At 41.5% G+C, this 20,816-nt stretch overlaps 1 long non-coding RNA gene across 1 annotated transcript; it reads right to left on the bottom strand.

Annotated features, from left to right (window-relative positions):
- Positions 1 to 552: 552 nt before the first annotated feature.
- On the bottom strand, positions 553 to 20,678 carry LOC132403031 (uncharacterized). Its single transcript, XR_009515165.1, has 3 exons — positions 15,084 to 20,678; positions 7,471 to 7,585; positions 553 to 3,603 (listed from the first exon to the last, which is right to left on the bottom strand). It is a non-coding gene; the product is annotated as an uncharacterized LOC132403031 (long non-coding RNA).
- Between the last annotated feature and the right edge of the window lie 138 nt (positions 20,679 to 20,816).

The raw sequence follows: 20,816 nt of genomic DNA, 5'->3' as shown, positions 1-20,816 counted from the left end.
TCAGTAGCTGGAAGGCAAGGCTCTGTAAGGAATGCCCAACAGAGGATAGGTGCATAATCAAGCTTCTGAAAGTAAATTAACTGTGATGTGGAATGGAAAGAACACCAAGTTAAAGCAAGGTTTGAGCATGATGTGACTAAGAAGCTGATACTGGAATTTCCAGTGTGCAAGGCAAATCTGACTACATTGTCTTTATGCAGTTTCTTTATTTGGTTTCTGCTCATCCGGCTAATGTTGAAAAAGCATTCATAGGCTGAACATCATTAAGCCTGAACTGGCCTGACTTTTATGCACCACATCTGCTACAACATTTAGTTCATGGTCCTAGGAGCACGCTAATTCAGTGATTTCCCCAGGGGATACGCTGATGCACCGTCAATAACTCTCAGAGACGTGAGGCGAGAGATAGGCTTTTATTAGCTGGAAGAGAAAGCACTATCACACAACATCCTGGAGACTGAGGGAGGAGCAGTGCCTCCAATCGCCTTTATACCGGGGTCTGTGGGAGGAGCAACAGGAGCAGTCAGCGGGGGGGGGGGGGGGGGGGGAGCGTGTCCAGACAGGTATATGTAATTCACCACTTACACTGAAGGTGAAAGATTCAAGGACTGGTGCAAGTGAAGGTGAACAGTGATAGGAGAATGGTGAGAAGTTTGATGGAGGAGCATTTGAGAGGGAAGTGTGAACAGGAAGACCGGGAACTGGGGACCACGAAATGTTACTTTTCAACATTGCTGCATTTATTTGAAATCAAAAACATCAATCAAAAATACAAAGCGAGTTCTACAAACGTCTCAAAGTGTTGTGTGGTTAGTGAAGTAAAATCAAAGGTCCACTATTAGTAATGCAGAAGCACAGAAGATAATTTGTCCGACTATCTCCCACAAATATCAGACTGATAATGGAAAGATAACTGAAGCCTAAATGCTGACTAGTACACCAGGGCTAATAATCCCAATGCATCTAAATTGTGCTATTAGGATATTTTACATGTACCCCAAGGGCAGACAGGATGACAGATTAACCTGTTATCCAAAAGCCAACACCTTCACAATCAGAATCAGGCTTATTATTCCTGACATAATATTTGCCATTTTACAGCAGCAGCACAGTGCAATACATCAAAAACTACAGCAAGTTACAATGAGAAATATATAAAAAATAAATAAGTAATGCAAAAAGAGAGCAAAGTAATGAGGCAGTGTTCATGGATTGTTCAGAAATCTGATGGTGAAGGAGAAGAAGCTGTTGCTAAAACAGAGTGTGTTCTTCCCTGATGGTAGTAATGAGAAAGGATCATGTCCTGGGTGGTGGTCCATGATGGAAACTGTCTTACTGAGGCATCACCTTTTGAAGATGTCCTTGATAGTTGGAAGGTTAGTGCCTGCGATGGAGCTGGATGAGTTTACAATCCTCTGCGAATGTTCTGAACAGTGCAGCACTCCCCCAGTCAGGCATGAGAATGTCAAACTAGGCTTTTTTTGGGGCTTATGTCTCTGTCAATGACTTAACCCTAGAAACATATGGCTCACAATGAGCCTGCTGCCAAATGAGCGACAACTCATGCGACAAATACTCAACCAAGGTCATAAAAAGAACTCTGAGATAAACAAATATAAACATAATTTTCAGCCTATGTGAAACATCATAACATCTGTCACCTTCTTTGGTACATGAGCTGTACACATTTGCTCTCAGGCCATTCTAGTGGGGAGAATATACCATTTCTGCCATCTGGCAGACTTGAGTTCGGGCAAACAATTAGGACTGTCTAAACATTCATCAGATATAAAAAAATCTCTTAATCTCTCGACCATGACAGGGTTGATGACTCCATTTCATTCTTCGTCCTTCGAGGCCTTGAATATCTTTAATGTCACTGAAACTGCCTCTTGGAATTTAATTGTCATTAAAAAACGTAAAACACAAATATCAATGGTAATGATCTGAATTGATTCTTCCCACTTTTTAAATCAGGCACATAATCATATCCAAAATCATTTAACTTCGTTAAGATACAGTTATTCTGATTTTTATTACTTAAAAAGTTTAAAGTAAATTTTATTATCAAAGTACATGTCACCACATGCAACCCTGAGATTCATTTCCTTGTGAGAATACTCAGCAAATCTACAGCATAGCAACTAAAAAAGGATCAATGAGAGATCAACTAGAATGCAGAAGATTAGAAAATGTATAAATGCAAATATAAACAAATAGCAATAAATAACAAAAAGATGAGATAATGAGATAAAGAGTCCTTGAAAGTGAGATCATTGACTGTGGAAACATTTCAATGATGGGCCAAGTGAAGTTGATTTAAGTAATCCCTTCTATTCAAGAGCCTGATGGTTGAGGGTAGTAACTGTTCTGGTAGTGCTGTTTCTGAGAATCTTGTACCTTCTATCTGATGGTACCAGAAAGAAGATAGAAAGATCTGAGTGATCAGGATCTCTGATGATGGATGCTGCTTTCCTACCACAATATTTCATGCAGATGTGCTTAATGGTTAGGAGGGCATTATCTACTTGGCTGAATCCACTACTTTTTGTAGGATTTTCCATTCAAGGGCATTGGTATTCCCTTACCAGGCTGTGATGCAGCCATTCAATGTACTCTCCAGCACACATCTATAGAAGTTGGCCAAAGTTTTAGATGTCATGCCAAATCTCTGCAAACTCCTAAGGAAGTAGAGGCTCTGCTGCCATGCTTTCTTTGCAATTGCACTTATGTGCTGGGCCCAGGAAAGGTCTTTTGAAATAGTAACATCCAGGAATTACGTTGTTGACCCTCTCCACCTCTGATCTTCTGAGGACTGACTTATATACCTCTGGTATCCCTTTCCTGAAGTCTCCAATTCATTCTTTGGTCTTGTTGATATTGAGTGAGAGGTTGTTATAACATGACTCAACCAGATTTTCAATCTCCCTCCTATATGCTGATCCATCACCACCTTTGATTCAGCCCATGACAGTGGTGAAATCAGTAAATTTGAATATGGCATCAGAGCTGTGCTTAGCCACACAGTCATAGGTGTAAAGCAAGTAGAGCAGGGGCTAAGCACACATCCCTGTGGTGTGAATGTGCTGATGGAGATTGTGGAGGAGATATTGTTGCCAATCCAAACTGACTGAGATCTACAAGCATCCAATTTCACAAGGCGGTATTGAGGCCAAGTTCTTGGAGCTTTTTGATTAGTTTTGAGGGAATGATGGTGTTGAATGCTGAGTTGTGGTTTATATGTGTGTGCATACATGATCAAATTGGAGTTCAATTGTCATTCAACCATACATGAATACCCATGAATACAGTCAAACTAAACAGCATTTTTCCGGGGGCAAGGTGCAAAACACGGTACCAACGGTGATACACAACACATGTAGTACATATAAGCTAGCAGTAAACATATAGACACAAAAACATATAATATAGATCAAGTCCCTGGGTGTCAAGTCCTGGAAATTAACGGTACGTGAATGTTGTCGGCAAGAACAAACCCTCAGCAGTCCGCAGACAAATGCAATCCAATATCTTCCACTGAGCAAACACTGGAGAGCAGCACTGATGGGAGGGGCCAGAACCCAACACGCCACGCCACATCGCCTATAAGAGCAAAAGACCAAAATACCATAAGATGTAGGAGCAGATGTAGGTCATTTGGCCCATCTACTCTGCTCCACCATTCAGTCATGGGCTGATCCAATTCTTCCAGTCATCCCCACTCACCTGCCTTCTCCCCATACCCTTTGATGCCCTAGCTAATCAAGTACTTATCTATCTCTGCCTTAAATGCACCCAATGACTTGGCCTCCACAGCAGCTTGTGGCAACAAATTCCACAGATCTACCACCCTCTGACTAAAGTATTTTCTATGCATCTCTGTTCTAAATGGTCGCCCTTCAATCCTGAAGTCATGCCTTCTTGTCCTAGATTCCCCTACCATGGGAAATAACTTTGCCACATCTAATCTGTTCAGGCCTTTTAACATTTGGAATATTTCTATGAGATCCCCCCTTATTCTCCTGAACTCCAGGGAATACAGCCCAAGAGCTGCCAGACATTTCTCATACAGTAACCCTTTCATTCCTGGAATCATTCTCCTGAATCTTCTTTGAATCCTCTCCAATGTCAGTATATCCTTTCTAAATAAGGAGCCCAAAACTGCACACAATACTCCAAGTGTGGTTCCACAAGTGCCTTATAGACCCTCAACATCACATCCTTGCTCCTATATTCTATACCTCTGGAAATGAATGCCAACATTGCATTCACTTTCTTCACCACCGACTCAACCTGGAATTTAACTTTTAGGGTATCCTGCACAAGGACTCCCAAGTCCCTTTGTATCTCTGCATTTTGAATTCTCTCCCCACCTAAGTAATAGTCTGTCCGTTTATTTCTTCCACCAAACATGACCATACAATTTCCAACATTGTATTTCTTCTGCCACTTCTTTGCCCATTCCCTTAAACTATCTAAGTCTTTCTGCAGGCTCTCTGCTTCCTCAACACTAGCCACTCCTCCACCTATCTTTGTATCATCGGCAAATTTAGCCACAAATCCATTAATCCCATAGACCAAACCATTGACATACATCGTAAAAGGCAGCAGTCCCAACACCGACCCCTGTGGAACTCCACTGGTAACCAGCAGCAAGCCAGAATAGGATCCCTTTATTCCCACTCTCTGTTTTCTGCTGACCAGCCAATGCTCCACCCATGCTAGTAACTCCCCTGTAATTCCATGGGCTCTTATCTTGCTAAGCAGCCTCATATGCAGCACCTTGTCAAAGGCCTTCTGAAAACCCATGTACACCACATCTACTGCATCTCCTTTGTCTGCCTGCTTGTAATTTCCTGAAAAAATTGCAGAAGGTTTGTCAGGCAGGATTTTCCTTTCAGGAAACCATGCTGGCTTCGGCCTATCTTGTCATGTGTCTCCAAGTACTCCATAATCTCATCCCTAACAATTGATTCAACAACTTCCCAACCACTGATGTCAGGCTAACAGGTCTATCGTTTCCTTTCTGCTGCCTCCCACCCTTCTTAAATAGCAAAGTAACATTTTACAATGTCAGAATCTACTGATTTTTGACAGAATCCACAATGTTTCCAGCTATTTCCTTCAGAACTTGAGGGTGCATTTCATCAAGTCCAGGAGATTTATCCACCATCAGACCATTAAGCTTCCTGAGCACCTTTTCAATCATAATTTTCACTGCACAAACTTCACTTCCCTGACAGTCTTGAATGTCCAGTATACTGTAGACATCTTCCACTGTGAAGACTGATGCAAAATACACATTCAGTTCCACTGCAATCTCTGTATCTCTCATTACAATATCTCCAGCATCATTTTCTATTCATCGTATGTCTACCCTTAACTCTCTTTTACCCTTTATATACTTAAAAAAGCTTTTTGTATCTTCTTTGATATTAGTCACCAGCTTCCTTTCATAACTCATCTTTTCCTTCCTAATGACCTTCTGAGTTTCCTTCTGCAAGTTTTTAAAAGCTTCCCAATCCTCTATCTTTCCACTAGCTTTGCCTTCCCTGTCTGCACTATCTTTTGCTTTTACTTCGGCTTTGACTTAGCTTGTCAGCCACTGTAGTGTCCTTCTTCCTTTCAAAGATTTCTTCTTATTTTGAGAATATCTGTCTCACACTTCCCTTATTTGGAATACATCTTCCCTTACACTTCCAGCCATTGCTGCTGTGCTGTCCTTTTAGCTGGTGTCCCTTTTCAGTCAACCTTGGCCAGTTCCCCTCTCATGCCATGGTAATTTTCTTTGTTCCACTGAAATACCGACAAATTGGAATTTAGTTTCTCCTTCTCAAACTTCAAAGTGTATTTGATCATATTGTGATCACTGTTCCCTCAGGGTTCCTTAAATTTAAGCTCTCTTATCACCTCCGGATCATTGCACAACACCCAATCCAGCACAGCCAATCCCTAGATGCCTCCAGCATCTCCAGTCCTGGGCAGCTGTAACAGGTGAGCCCACAGCATGAGGCTTAATCCACACTTCAACTGAGGCGCCGCAACCACCCTGCCATCGGTCTCGCCAATAAACCAGTTAATAGGGTTTGCAGAATTCTCCATTACCCACGTCCAACAGGGTCTTGCATCAACAAGGAAAACAATTACACACTGTTGGACTGCACACCACCCTCAAGCCTTTCTGTAGCAGTCACCAACACAATTCCACCTGCTGCTGCTCCTCTGCTGTCGAACAACTTGCTGATGGAGTAGATCTACAGATCTCAATTTTCTTGATAACCAGTAGTATCTTGCAGTAATTAAAAGAGCAATTGTATCTTTGGTTGGACCTAGAGTGGCCACTACTATCTTACCAGAATGGTGTTTTGTATGTGTGCATGGAGTACGCACGCATATTTGGTTTGTGTAAGTGTATACATGTGCAGATGTACAAATGTATATGTTGCTGAAAAGGTGAAACTTATTGACCTTTAGTAATTGCCCTTGATCTGATGCATTCTGTTTGCTGACAGTACTCCCACAATGCTGCTGGAGTTGCAAGATGACAGCCCAACAAAAACAAAGCACAGACAACATATTGCCAATTCAGAAAGGTGTGAGATTTGGAGGAGAATTTGCAGGTGGTGATTTTCCAGTATCCTTGGCCTAATTTGTTACAGGGGGAAATGGCATACAGAGAAACTCTGATATGTTCCTGCAATACATCATGTCAATGGTGTACACTGTACCGATAGAGGGACAGAATCAGTTTCTTAAAGATGATTTTATTGAGCATCTTTTGGGTGTTAGAGCTGTGCTCATCCTGACAGCAAGGTATCTGTCATGTTGCAGGATTGTACATTGTAAATGGTGGGAATACTCTGGAGAGGAGTCTTTCACTACTGTATTCCCAAACCCTGACTTGTTCTTTTTGCCTTAATATTGTTTTGGTTCAGTTTAGCTTCTCAACCAAAGCACAGTTGAAAGGCAACAACAGAAATAGCAAAAAAAAACACTAAATTCCTCAACACGATGACACTGCACATTGTAAGCCATCAAATGGGGAAAATTTCCTTAAAATGCCCTTGAGGTTAATCATGCAAAAATAATTATCCTTTCCACTCACTAACTATTGTAGGGTAAATTGAAAGCATGAACCAGAAAAATGCAAATGGCCTGTGAGAATTGCAATGCACTGGTGTGTAGCTGTGCTATTTGGATAACCTACTAATGGCCCTAGGTTTTGATAATAAAATATTAAGCCTGTAAACTGCAAACACTGGTTTTATTTAATTTTCTGTTATTATGCATAATCCAAGAAAGTCAGTTATAAAACTGGCTTCCCTTCTTAAATAAAACAAAGTTTCTGTGAACTGGGTAATTTATTTTTAGCTTTTAATGAGCTAGACCTGACTGTATTCATAAAAGGTTAGCAAAACATGCAGAACACATCCTATATATTTCTTTAGCTTCTCTTCCTTAGTGACTTACCAAATTATCCAGAAAACTAGTGCTTTCCCGTGTGTCTATAGAGATCCTGGGCAAAGAGTTTGAATCTTGCCTCAGTGCAATGCCAGCAAATGAACCTTAAAATGAAGTTTCCCCACTACAAAGGAAAACAATGCAAGAATTATTCAGGTATCTCATATGCTTTCAGGATCATTGAATTCCATAATATTCAAATACCATAAGATTTGCACAAGTCTCTCTGGATTATAGGATACTTCTAAGAGATATTCACAATTCAGAGTACCTTTAGAATGCAACTCGAAAATGTAATCCAGTTGAAGCCACGTTCAGATTATATTGTTCAATGGATCAAAATGAAATTATAGTTTAATCATCTTGAAGACATGAGGCTGCTTTACTATGTTAAATATGTTATGGTGCTGCAAATCATAAACATGATAAATTCTGCAGACGCTGTGTCTTGAAGAAGGTCACCGGCCTGAAACGTCGATTTTATTTATTTCCATCGATGCTGTCTGACCTGATGAGTTCCTCTGGCGTTTTGTGTGTGTTGCTATGAGGCTGCAAGTTGCCTCTGCTATCTACACAAGCATGCACTGCATATTTGGTACAGTGTCTCCATTGATACAACTTAAAACCTCTTTCAGGTCTATGGATGTAAAGGAAAGCTGATAGCTGAAACACTCAGACCATTAATACCATGTTTGTATAGCTAGTTATATCAGACCTTCTGGTCCTTACTTGACACATGGGATTAGCATGAGGACTATACAAAAGCTACAAAATGAGCTTCATTATGAGCCCTTCCATTCCAGGATATCCATGACATCCTCTTTTTTTTACAAATCATAGGGATTCCCCTCCACTGCTGTCAGTGCACCCTCACCTGTATCTTATCTATTTCCCCACACATCTGATCTCACCATATCACTCTCCCCCACTCAGCGTAACAGGGATGGAGCTGCCCTCGTCCTTGGCTACCACCCCATGAGCCTCCGTATCCAACACGCCATTCCACCAGGATCCCAACACAAGGCAAATCTTCACACTGCCGTTTCTGGCAGGGTTCACTCTCGCCACAACTCCCTTGTCCGCACGACCCCCCTCACTATTTTGCCTGCAGGTGCTTATCCCTGCAATCATGCTAGGTGTTCCACTTGCCGCTACACCTCCCACCTCACCACCATTCAAAGCCCAGACCACTCCATCTGGTCAGGGCTCCATTTCACATGCGAATGCCTCAGTGTCATTCACTGTATTCTCTGCTGCTGTTGATAAGCCCCTTTGCACTTTCTCAAGCCTCTTCCCTCTGTCCACTGTAACAGCCAGGATCTCCTGGTCATCAGTCATTCTAATTCCACTTCCTATTCCCACAACATCATGTCTATTCATGACCTCTCTACTGCCATATTGAGGCCCGAGACAGACTGGGGGGGGGGGGGGCAATGCCTCAAATTCCATCTTGCTGGTCTCCAACCTGATGCTGTCAATGTTGATTTCCTTAACTTCAAGTAACCATTCCCTTCTGTTTTTGCAAATCCCACCCTTTACGTTCCCTTAACCCTCAGGCCCCTTTAACTCTTTTCTTTCCCTTCCCCTGCCCTCATGACCTGCCTATCACCCTCAATTTTCTCAGTTTGGTTCCCTACTTTCTTCCTTTTCTTCCTCAGCCTCCTGCCCTCTCCCAGAAGATCCTTCCTTTTTCAACACTTTGCTTCTTTGAAAAATTACCTCCCAGCTTCTCAGATTATCTCCCTTCCCCCTCACCTGGATGCACCTATCACCTGATGGTATCAACATGGATTTCTCCATCTTCAGTAACCACACCCCTCTGTTTCCCACCACTCACCAGCACCTTTGTTTTCCCCTACCCCTCTGGCCCTTTTGCTCCTTCTCTTTCTCCTCCCTGCCCGTCATCCTCACCCTCACCTTCTTCCCACTTCCTTCCCCTTCTTTCTGTGGTCTATTGCCCTTTGCCCCATGTGCCACCTAGGCACTAAGGGTTCAGATGACAACTGCCCTTTGCCTCCTCCAACTACCATCTCCCAGCTTCTTACAACATCCTCTTTCAGCCTACCTTCCTGCCTTTCCCTCTCACCTGGATTCACCCATTACCTACCAGTTGTGCTCCTTCCCTCTAGGTACCATTTTATTCTGGTTTCTGCCCTCTTCTTCATACACCTGATGAAGGGTCTCGGCCTGAAACACTGACAGTTTCTTTTCCTCCATAAAATGCTGCTTGAACTGCTGAGTTCCTCCAGTATTTTGCTTCAAAATGGAACCAGTTTGGCTGCCACAACAGATCTATGTTGGTGTTCATCTACAAGCTGAACAAATGCCCTTTTAACTTTTCCTTGCCATTTTATGTGAAGTAAATATAAATGGCTTAGTTTAAGTTAAAAGAACCTCTTGGTTTAGAAATGAATTAATGGAACAAAACTGTGCAATAGGGAAGCATTTGGTCCCTCTGTGGAGAGTTTGCAATGCCACAAAATCTGTTTGCAAGTTTGTTAAAATGAAAGTGGATGTTCTAAGCTGGGTCTGGCACTAAACAACCAATTCTGTATGTTTACTTAACATGACTTTGAAAAGCATGGAAAAAGTTTAGTTTAATAATTCCATTTTGTCGTTGTCACCGAGAGCAATCTCTGGGAAAGCAGTTCCCAGAGGAAAAGAGAGAGTGAGAGCAGAATACTCAATGTCATCAGAGGGGGAGATCTTAACGACAAGAGTTGCAGGTTCAGCGTGTGAAGAGAAAGTGAGAACAGAAGCAGTGAACTGCAAAACAATTATTCAGTAGTTCCATTTAATATCAGAGAACGTATACAATATGCAAACTGAAATTCTTGTTCTTCACAGATACCCATGAAAACAGAAGTGTGCCCCAGAAAGCAAGTGATAGTAAATAATGTTAGAACCCCAAAGCCCCCCCCACTCCCCCTTCCATGCACAAGCAAAGAATCGACCCTTCTCCTCTCCACTTACTTCAGCAAAAGCACCAGCACCCTCCAAGCAAGCAATAGCAAAGCCCCCAAGAAAGACCGTGATCTGTGATACAACAAAATATAGTTGTTCACCTATCAATTCGACATACCATAGGCTCTCTCTCTTCCTAGGGGCAGTGAGGTGTCACTCAGTGAGAGGGGAGACATAAACAAAGCTAATCACTGATTTACAGTATTAAAGTCTGTCACGTGTCTTTCCTCCAAGTTCTCTGACATGAGAATCAGCAACAGACTCTCCCCCAACAATGACAGAGAGAGCGCTCATGATTCTCCAAGCACAGAGTGCCCGACTGGCCCACTGTTATCCCATTTACTCCTGCGACACTCCAGTCTGTTACACTGGCATAGAATCAGCTCAACCATATGGCTACAAAGCCTCAGAACCCCGAAGACGTGCTTGTCTTCTAGGCCGCACCCTTGGGACACTAAAAAATGGTCAGTCAGTGAGCCCTGGGAGTGGGTCCCATCACCGCAAGAAACCGAAGCTTGTGTGTGGTTCTAGGTCAGGGTCTTCAGCAGAACCCTGTACACCTTGAAGAGGAAGATGAGAGATATTGGCTGTATCCACAGATAAGCTCAAAGTCACCGCCGTCTGGCGCCATCTTCGTTCCATCCTATCCAGAAATCTCTTTTTAAGTTCAAGGTACAGAAGCAGATCGTAAATCTGATAAAATATCTAAGTATTGCAAAAGTGCAGAAGCGCATGGGTATCTTAACACAGATTGACTAATGCTACATTTGTACCTACAATGTGACAGATAATTGATTGTGCTTTCATAAGATTGTTGTGGACATTGACGCAGCTCAACTAGGACTTTGACCACAACAGAAATATGCGTCATACCTCAACCAAGGTACCTTTAAGCAAGTAGCACAGAATATTGCTTCAATTAGTAAAACCATTTCCATGTCCAATCTTCAACTCTGTTGTCTTCAGTGGAATCAAGTAACAGATTAAGTGTATGATAGGCAATGGATCCAACACCAGCTGTTTTGCACAAAACTAATTTCGACCCTTGAAATTCTAAATAGTTTATTGACATCGGGGGTGGGGGAGGATGTGTGTGTGTGTGTGTGTGTGTGTGTGTGTGTGTGTGTGTGTGTGTGTGTGTGTGTGTGTGTGTGTGTGTGTGTGTGGCCTCAGTCAGTCAGAGTAGACCATGGATATTGCATCCTAGCTGTCTAGATATGTAAGCCCGGGCAGTACAATATAGAGAGCAAGCTATTGCCCATGTAGCAAGCTCCCCCTCTCCACGCATCTGACGAACCAAAGGAACGGCAGAGACCGATACAATTTGATAGCAGCAGCATCACAGGAGTTGCCAGTCAACATTGAACTCAATTTAGGACTGCCTTAGGGACTCGAGTTCCAGAATTTTCCTCAGGGTTTATTCCCGCAGCCTTCCCCATGAGTGGGTATAGCCACAAGGCAGCGGAGCTTTGAGTTCAGTTCCTTCTCCTAAATAAGCTGCCAAGCACAGCTGACGAGCCCCATCTACCCGACGCACCTGATTTTAAGGTGTCAGTAACCCACCTTTGCCCCTTCTCCTGTAGTATAAGCAGTTCCACCAGGCTTAATAGTTAAGCCACACATGAAGACCAGGAGCTGGATTTGATTATCGGAGGCTATTTGAGGTGCCCACCATTGGAAGCATTCAATGGCTAGTGGGAGCTTATCCCCTCCCCACAACCCCCCCCCCCCCAGCATTAACAACCTTAAGGAACCATTGACATCTTCAGGACTTCCCCAAAGCACGAAGAGGCAACAAAAGACTTCCTTGAAGATTGGTCTCTGTTAACATACAGGCAGCCAACTTGCACTCAGCAAGGTCACACATAACTATATGTTTTTGGTTGTTTCTTTAGCATCTAATGAAGTCAATTTCTGAATGCAGGGAGGAGAACGATACGCCTGGGATAGGAGAAGCTCAAACAAAGTAGTGCTTGTTTCAAATGAGGATCCTTCACTGACTCTATCTAGCACCTTCAGCGACAAATCACAGCAATAAGTGAGCAGTCAAGTACATGATACAATCCGTAAGGGGTGACAGCATGAAAACAACGACCAGTGTTCAGAACCAATTAAAATAAGTCCCAAAAATATCAATATAGTGATGCCCAGAGATGTTCATTGAGGAATACTGGACAGAGCGCCAAAAGGATGTCATAGTAGCATAGCATTTAGTGCAATGCTATTACTGCAGAGGGTGCTCTAGAGCTCAAAGTTCAATTCCTGAGCCATTTGTAAGTGTTTGTACGTTTTCCCGAGACAGTGTGGCTTTCTCCAAGTGCTCCAGTTTCCTCCCACAGTCGGAAGGTGTACAGGTTAGTAGGTTAATTGGTCATTGTACAAACCCCATTTCCAGAAAAGTTGGGATATTTTCCAAAATGCAATAAAAACAAAAATCTGTGATATGTTAATTCACGCGAACCTTTATTTGACTGACAAAAGTACAAAGAAAAGATTTTAAATTGTTTTACTGACCAACTTAATTGTATTTTGTAAATATATACAAATTTAGAATTTGATGGCTGCAACATACTCAACAAAAGTTGGGACAGAGGCATGATTACCATTGTGTTACATCACCTTTCCTTTTAATAACACTTTTTAATCGTTTTGGAACTGAGGATACTAATTCTAGTAGATTTGCAATTGGAAATTTTGTCCATTCTTGCTTGATATAAGACTTCAGCTGCTCAACAGTCTGTAGTCTCCATTGTCTGATTCTCCACTTCATGATGCGCCATACATTTTCAATAGGAGATAGATCTGGACTGGCAGCAGGCCAGTCAAGCACACGCACTCTGTGTCTACAAAGTCACGCTGCTGTGGCCCGTGCAGAATGTGGTCTGGCATTGTCCATGGACGTCCTGGGAAGAGACGTTGCCTTGATGGCAACATACGTCTCTCTAAAATCCTAATATACGCCTCAGAGTCAATGGTACCTTCACATACATGCAACTCACCCATGCCGGGAGAACTGATGCACCCTCATACCATCACAGATGCTGGCTTTTGCACCTTTCGCTGATAACAATCAGGATGGTCGTTTTCATCTTTGGCACGGAGAACTCGATGCCCGTTTTTTCTGAAAACTAGCTGAAATGTGGACCCATCTGACCACAGCACACGGTTCCACAGTCTTTCGCTCCATCTGAGATGAGCTCAGGCCCAGAGGACTCACCGGCATTTCTGCATAGAGTTGATGTATGGCTTCCTCCTTACGTAATACAGTTTCAAGTTGCATTTCTGGATGCAGCGACGGACTGTGTTAAGTGACAATTGTTTTCCAAAGTACTCCCGAGCCCAGGTGGCTATAATTGTCACAGTAGCATGATGGTTTCTTAGGCAGTGCCGCCTGAGGGCTCGAAGATCATGTGCATTCAACAGTGGTTTCCGACCTTGCCCTTTAAGCACTGAGATGTCTCTGAATCTTTTCACATTATATACTGTAGATGTTGAAAGACCTAAATTCTCTGCAATCTTGCGTTGAGAAATGTTGTTTTTGAACTGGCTAACAATTCTCTCATGAATTTTGGTGCAAAGGGGTGAGCCATGACCCATCCTTGATTGCAAGGACTGAATCTTTGATGGACACTACTCTTATACCTAGTCATGATACCTCACCTGCTACTAATTAGCCCGCTTAATGTGCAGTCTTCCAAACCAGTGTTACTTGAATATTCTATGCACTTTTCAATCTTATTTTACCTCTATCCCAAATTTTGTTGAGTGTGTTGCAGCCATCAAATTCTAAATTTGTGTATATTTACAAAATACAATTAAGTTGGTCTGTAAAACTATTGAAAATCTTTTCTTTGTACTTTTGTCAGTTAAATAAAGGTTCACGTGAATTAACATATCACAGATTTTTGTTTTTATTCCATTTTGGAAAATATTCCAACTTTTCTGGAAATGGCGTTTGTAAATTGTCCTCAGATTAGGCTAGTCTTAAATAAGTGGGCTGCTGGACAGTGTGGCTCATTTGGCCAGAAGGGCCTGTTCCATACTGTATCACTAAATAAAATAAACATTTTTAAAAAGATACAACTGTTCTTTGAAATACTAACAAGGGATCTTTTATATCCACCTGAGACAGATCCATGGGAAAAATAGCAGCTCTGAGAGTGTACACCACTGAAACCTCTAAGAATAGAACTTGATCCCCACAAGCTTTTGAGAAAGAGGCCAGACTATTACCAACCAAGTAAAAGTGAAACAATACTCCAGCCATTGTCTGGAAGATAAACAAAGGATAATCCAACAAACTGATCAACAGATACAAATGAAAAGTCACAACAGCACCCAAATCTAAAGCACCTGTTATTAATATTACTTATCTGTCATAATCAACACTTCCCAAATGAGATGGCATGCTCCATGAAAGGTGAAAGACTGGACATTTTATGAAGATGTCTCTGATATTAGAAGAAGCTTACAAGAACATTCCAGAGTAAACACTTTACCCACCAATCAATAATTAAGTTCATCTTAACTTTAGGCTCTCCTTGTTTAAAGACAATGGAGATTCTGTCTTGAAAGCCACAAAGATTCAACATAATGAATTAATGAAATATCATTAATACATGTTACAACTCAGCTAATCTTATAAAACACCTTCTTACCAATCTTCTCTAGAAGATCTGATTGTCAACAGGGGTTTATCTTCTTTTAATTCAGATAATGTTGCTTTAGCCCTAGAAAAATATTTCTAGAAATGTGTTATTCAAACAAATAATCACTTCAGGAGCAATGCACAAAAAGCTGGAGAAACTCAGGTCAGGCAGCACCTATGAGGGGAAATGAACAGTGGACATTTTGGGTCAAGACACTACCGTAGAGTTCCCTCCATGGATCCCGCCTGACCCAGCAAGTTCTTCTAACCTTTTTTGTACTGCTTGAAGGTGCAGCACCTGCTGTTTCTTGTGTCTCCAAAAACCTCAGGAAGCTTGACAGGGTAGGTGTTGATATGTTTCCATTAGTGGAAGAGGCATACACAATATGAAACAGCTATAAAGCAAGGGGCTTGTCATTTAAAACTGAGGGGTATAGAAAGGTAGGGAATCTCTGCCTCGGAGAACGATGGATGACAGATCATTAGATATATTCAGATATTCAGGGTGCTGGCAGATAAGTATTTGAAAGAACAATGAATTAAGGGTTGTGGGGAACTGGCAGAGAGGAGTATATGAGGCCAGCATAGATCAGACATGATCACATTGAATGGTGTGGAAGGTTTGAGGGAGTGAGTGGCCTACTCCTCCTCCTATTTTCTTGTTTTCTTGTCATTGGTAAGGAGTAACAAATGTGCACTATACCAGAAGGTATGTACTGTACTTTGCCTGCACAATCCAGTTCCACTATAACTGTAACCCACAGCAGCCCTCCCCTGAACATTTCTCTCCAATAATCAAACACAATTTTTCATTCTGTTTTTAAAGAATCAGAAATCAAAAATACTTACAATTCATTTCACTTCATTGGAATTCACTTTAAAGAAAGAAAGTCATCAATTTCTATAATCCCTTTCACCACTCCCAGAATGTCCCAAAGAGCTGTATGGATAAGTATTTTTTGAGATCACTGCTGTTATGTAAGAATAACAACAGACAATTTATCAACAGGAAATTCCCAGAAACAACAAAGTGATAATGAACAAATAATTTGTTTGAAAAATATTCTTTGAAGGGTAAATATCCCTTGCCATTAGTGATACCCTCCAAGTCCAAGTTCTTTGGAATATCTAAGTCTACCTTAAAACAAACATGATCTTGACAGTATAGAACTCCTTCAACCATATTCTGAACTGCCAGATTAGATTTTATTAATAATCCATTAACTCAGAAATTGTTTCTCATAAACCTATTACCCTTGAGTTGATAGGCAATTAAATGTGCACTTTTTTCTCCTCAATTTCAGTGCAACAGCTCATTGATTTTAACAAGGTGCATTCCTGGGTTTTATTGAGGTACTTTTTCATCTCCAGTTATTTGTTGTCATCTCTAGAGGAGGAGGGACACACCTGCAAAGTATAAAAAAAACCCTTCCATTTGACATTCAAGTAAATCTGATATTATCTCCATTTGATTATCAATCTGACTTCAGTAACTTAGAGATAATTTCAGTTTTATTTAATAACATATCGTGATGCTTCACAGGGGCATGGTCAACAGCCCACCCCGCATTTCTTAATGACCAGTGCTGTTTATTGTTCTTGTGTTAAAATGCTTTTGTGGGATTATGGTGGGATGTCCAAGTTCACTTATCGTTACGTTTTAGCTTGTGTTATGCAGTTATTCACATGTGTGTTTGTGGGTCACTTCTGACTATAACCAGGGTGTGTATTAATCACCTCCCCCATCTGTATGTGACTGAGCAGGTTCTCTCAGCAGATCAGAGTGCCCAGTCTGTTTTTGTGTTTATCATAATAAAACAGTGGCTGAATTTAACAAGCTTCCTCATCCGTCATTATGGACCAAATGCTCACCACAATACTTCCTACTGAACTATACATTTTTTTTGGCATTTCTCAAGACATTGATTTATTTTCAAGCATTTATATTTACTTCACCATGTCAATAGATAGCCTTTATTGTCTATCTTCATTTCTAGTTGCTTGTTACATAAGTGCATTTTAACATTTTAAAGTGATGTTAACTATGTTACCCAGAAAAGATGATACTTTGCAAATACAGAAATAATATTTCAGAGAACAGAAATATTAATATTCGCATATTCTTTGCTGAAAATACTCTTACATTATCTTGGACCTCTGTAATTTATCCATCTTTAGAGCATATTCAAGGGATGTCTTAAGATGATGCCCAGAAGACATGAATCACTGACAATAATGAAAGTGTGAAAGTGTTTATATATGTCAAAATAAGATCTGAATCTGCAGTCAGTTTTCAGTGGCTCCTTCATCTTCATTTTAAACAATCCAAGAATTCCAACCAATGGATGTAGTAACTTCTGTACTAAGAGGTGGCGCAAGAGTGTAAAAGTGTTCAAATAATGACAAGGCCAAATGACAATAGTATCCAGAACTGCATTTCTAAGCACTGAAATCACAGTTTGAGGGTTTGCACTGTCAGGCCACTAATAGAAGGATTTGGAGACCTGGAGCCACAGGATCGCCTGTTTACAGCCGCCCAGGAGTGAGGTGTCAGGGTCAGTGTGCTGCAGGTCCAAGCAGGAGTCACTGCTGCCTCAGCACTCGCTCAGCAGAAGATAAGCTGTCTTGTGTTCAATTGTAGATTGCTACAACTTTCATGGACTCAGGGTCTTGGCTTCTTTTTGTGTGTGACTGTATTTTACTGACATACTAAATGTGCTATATATGTGCCTTGTGCCGTGTTTGAGTCTTGGTACTGTGTTTTGAACCTTTGTCCCACAGCGACACTGTTTCATTTGGCTGTACTCATGGGTATTCACATATGGTTGAATGACAATTACACTTGAACTGGAGAGTTTGGAGAAACTTGGACTATTTTCTCTGGAACATCAGAGGCTGAGAGGATTATAAATTTATGAGAGATATGGATAGGGTAGACAGCCAGACTCTGTTACTCAAGGTAGGAATGTTGAGTACTAGATGGCATAGCTTTAAGGCAACAGTAAGAATGTTTCAAGAGTATGTGTGAGGCAAGAGATGGTAGATGGTAGGTGACAGGAACTTGCTGCCAGGGTGGTGGGGGAAGCAGATACAATGGTGGCATTGAAGAGGCTTTCTAATAGTTAAGTAAAAATGCAGGGAATGGGTTGATATAGATTCTTGATAAGTGTCTGTGCTGAAAATGATGGCAAATTAAACTAATCTCCAGGCAGAAAGTACTGTCCCCGTACTGTGCTCTTCTATGTTCTATTAGGCCAAATTGTGCTTGATCTGTCTAACTGCTCTTCTCTCTGTCACTATTCTTACAACCATTCTTACTATTTACAGCAACATTGGTCCATTGTCCTTATGATCATGGTTCTGCACTGAAGCAGAGTGTCTAGGTCTCAAGTGATGGAAACTTGGGCCATGCCATGGACCGTCTAGATGAGACATTGACAGCCTTTTCAATTGTTTCCAAATGTGCTGGAATCAGGCAGTTTAAAACAGACTTAAGTGTAAAAACAAAATTAGCTCAAGTAATAGTTAAGTTTCAGCCACGAAGAGAAACTCAGTAGGCTGGTATCACGTACATGAGAAAGTCTGCAGATGCTGCAAATCCAAAGAAACACACACATAATGCTGGAGGAACACCATCTATAGAAAAGAGTAAACAGTCAACTTTTTGGGCTGAGAGCCTACATCAGCACTTTGTGTCAGTAGGTTGGGCTTGTTTTCCCTGGCATCATCAGAGGTTGTCAGGGAACTGACAGAAGTATAAAAAAATTATGAGAAGCATAGATAAAGTAGCTTGAAAGAAACTTCTTCCCAATGGCGGGGCTGCCTAAGACCAGACGGCACAAGATTAAGGCGAGGATTAGGGAATTTCAGAGGGATCTGGAAAGATGTTTTTCACTCAGAGGGTGGTAGTACTCTGGAATACGTTTCTTGTTGGAAACAGGTACTCTTACATTTAAAAAACATCTGGATGAGCATTTGAATAACAAAGGCAAAGTAGGTTGCACAGTGGGATTAATGTTGCGAAATACTTGATGGTCAGCAAAGACCTGGTGGCATAAAGGACATGCTTTTTGTGCTGTATTATTCTATAGTTCCATCTAAAAACATATGAGTTTATTTAAACACACAAGCTTAATTTATGATTTTCATGTGAGCTCTGCTGATGTGCCACTATGTGCTGTGAGACTGCTGCAAGTAAGTTCTTATTGGCACCTGTGCTGAAACATGCATTTGTGCATCTGACAATAAACTCAACTTTGACTTTAACTTTAAGAAAAATGAAGAAAATATTTCTAGTTAATTTTCATTTCAGACTGCTGACTCTATTCCACATACACCAGCCATGGTCAGCTTAAAGGTGCAAAGTATTCAGAACAGCTGAGTTCCACTGCCCAATTTTCTAACCAGCTCTAATTTCTTGCCCTCTTTCTGCAGCCTTCTTAATTGTTTCACCCCCCCGTCCTAATTTTCTTCCAAAAATTAATTTTGTATCAGTTTTAAGCACATTTGTTACCTATTAATGAAATTTCCACATGCACAGTGCTGCTCCTAAGGTTATGTCAGCTTGATTCAATTATTAGTACACTCACATCACAATGAGCAGTTTAGTAGCTTGATCCTCACAAGTCAGTCTTCTTTATCACATGTACATTGAAACATACAGCAAAATGTGTCATCTGCATCAACAACCAATACACCTGAGGGTTGGGTGGTGGGGGGGGCGCACACATTCTGGTGCCAATTTAGCAATGTTCAGTAAGTAATCTGTGTGGTTATTTCAAATCAGGTGGACTTTATTTGACAAGACTCGGGATAAATTTCCTTCCCCAGACAACAATAATATATTATTTGGTACTATTTTACAAACGTTTGTAAAAAATGAATCATCAAATTGGAGAGCAGCACAGCTGTGCAGCTGTCGCAGAGCTCCAGCGACCAGGGTTCTATCCCAACTTTGGGTGCTGTCTGTGCGGAGTTCGCACGTTCTCCCTATAATGGCGAAGAGTTCTTCCAGTTGTCCATCGTCTTCCCACATGGCAAAAACATATGGATTGTTAGGGTAAATGCAAATTGCCTACGGTGTGTAGGTGCGTGGTAAAACCTATAGAGAATTGATGGGAATGCGTGCAGAATACAATGTGCTAGTGTGAAAGCATGTGCTCTTGTGTCAGCCCAGGCTCAATGAGCCAAATGGTGTGTTCCATTGCTGTATCTCCCACTGCCCTGACCAACACTCAGTAGGTTTATATGGCCACATGTACCTGGTACATTGAAAAATATTGTTTTGCATGCCATCTATGCTGTATATTGCATCACATCAGCATGTTTAGGTAGTAAAGAGAGAAACAATAACAGAATGTATAATAGAGTGCTGCAGCTTCAGAGAACGTGCAGTACAGGTAAACAGTAAGATGCAAGGCCATAACGAGATAGATTCTGAGATCAAAAGTCCATGCTATCAAACCCCTGGTGAGCATTCTAATGCACCCACACAAATCCAGATGAGCCTCACTGTGGAATATAACAAGTGAAGAATGGCTTTTGCATCTGCCTGCCTGACTGCAGTCCAAACGTGCAGACTTCCAACGTAATCAGCAAACACCATCCCCACCCCACCCCCCAGCACAACCTTGCCACCTACCACCAGCACCCCTCCTCAATGTCAATCCAAATGCAGCAGCTAATCACACCACTGTTCGAACTGATGTTAACATTGCCGTGGTGAGAGCCTGCATCAACGTCA

The sequence above is a fragment of the Hypanus sabinus genome, chromosome 12, assembly GCF_030144855.1.
Source record: "Hypanus sabinus isolate sHypSab1 chromosome 12, sHypSab1.hap1, whole genome shotgun sequence".
Classification (NCBI taxonomy): Eukaryota; Metazoa; Chordata; class Chondrichthyes; order Myliobatiformes; family Dasyatidae; genus Hypanus; species Hypanus sabinus.
The sequence above is the reverse complement of the archived record's forward strand: the minus strand, read 5'-3'. Positions and strand labels throughout refer to the sequence as shown.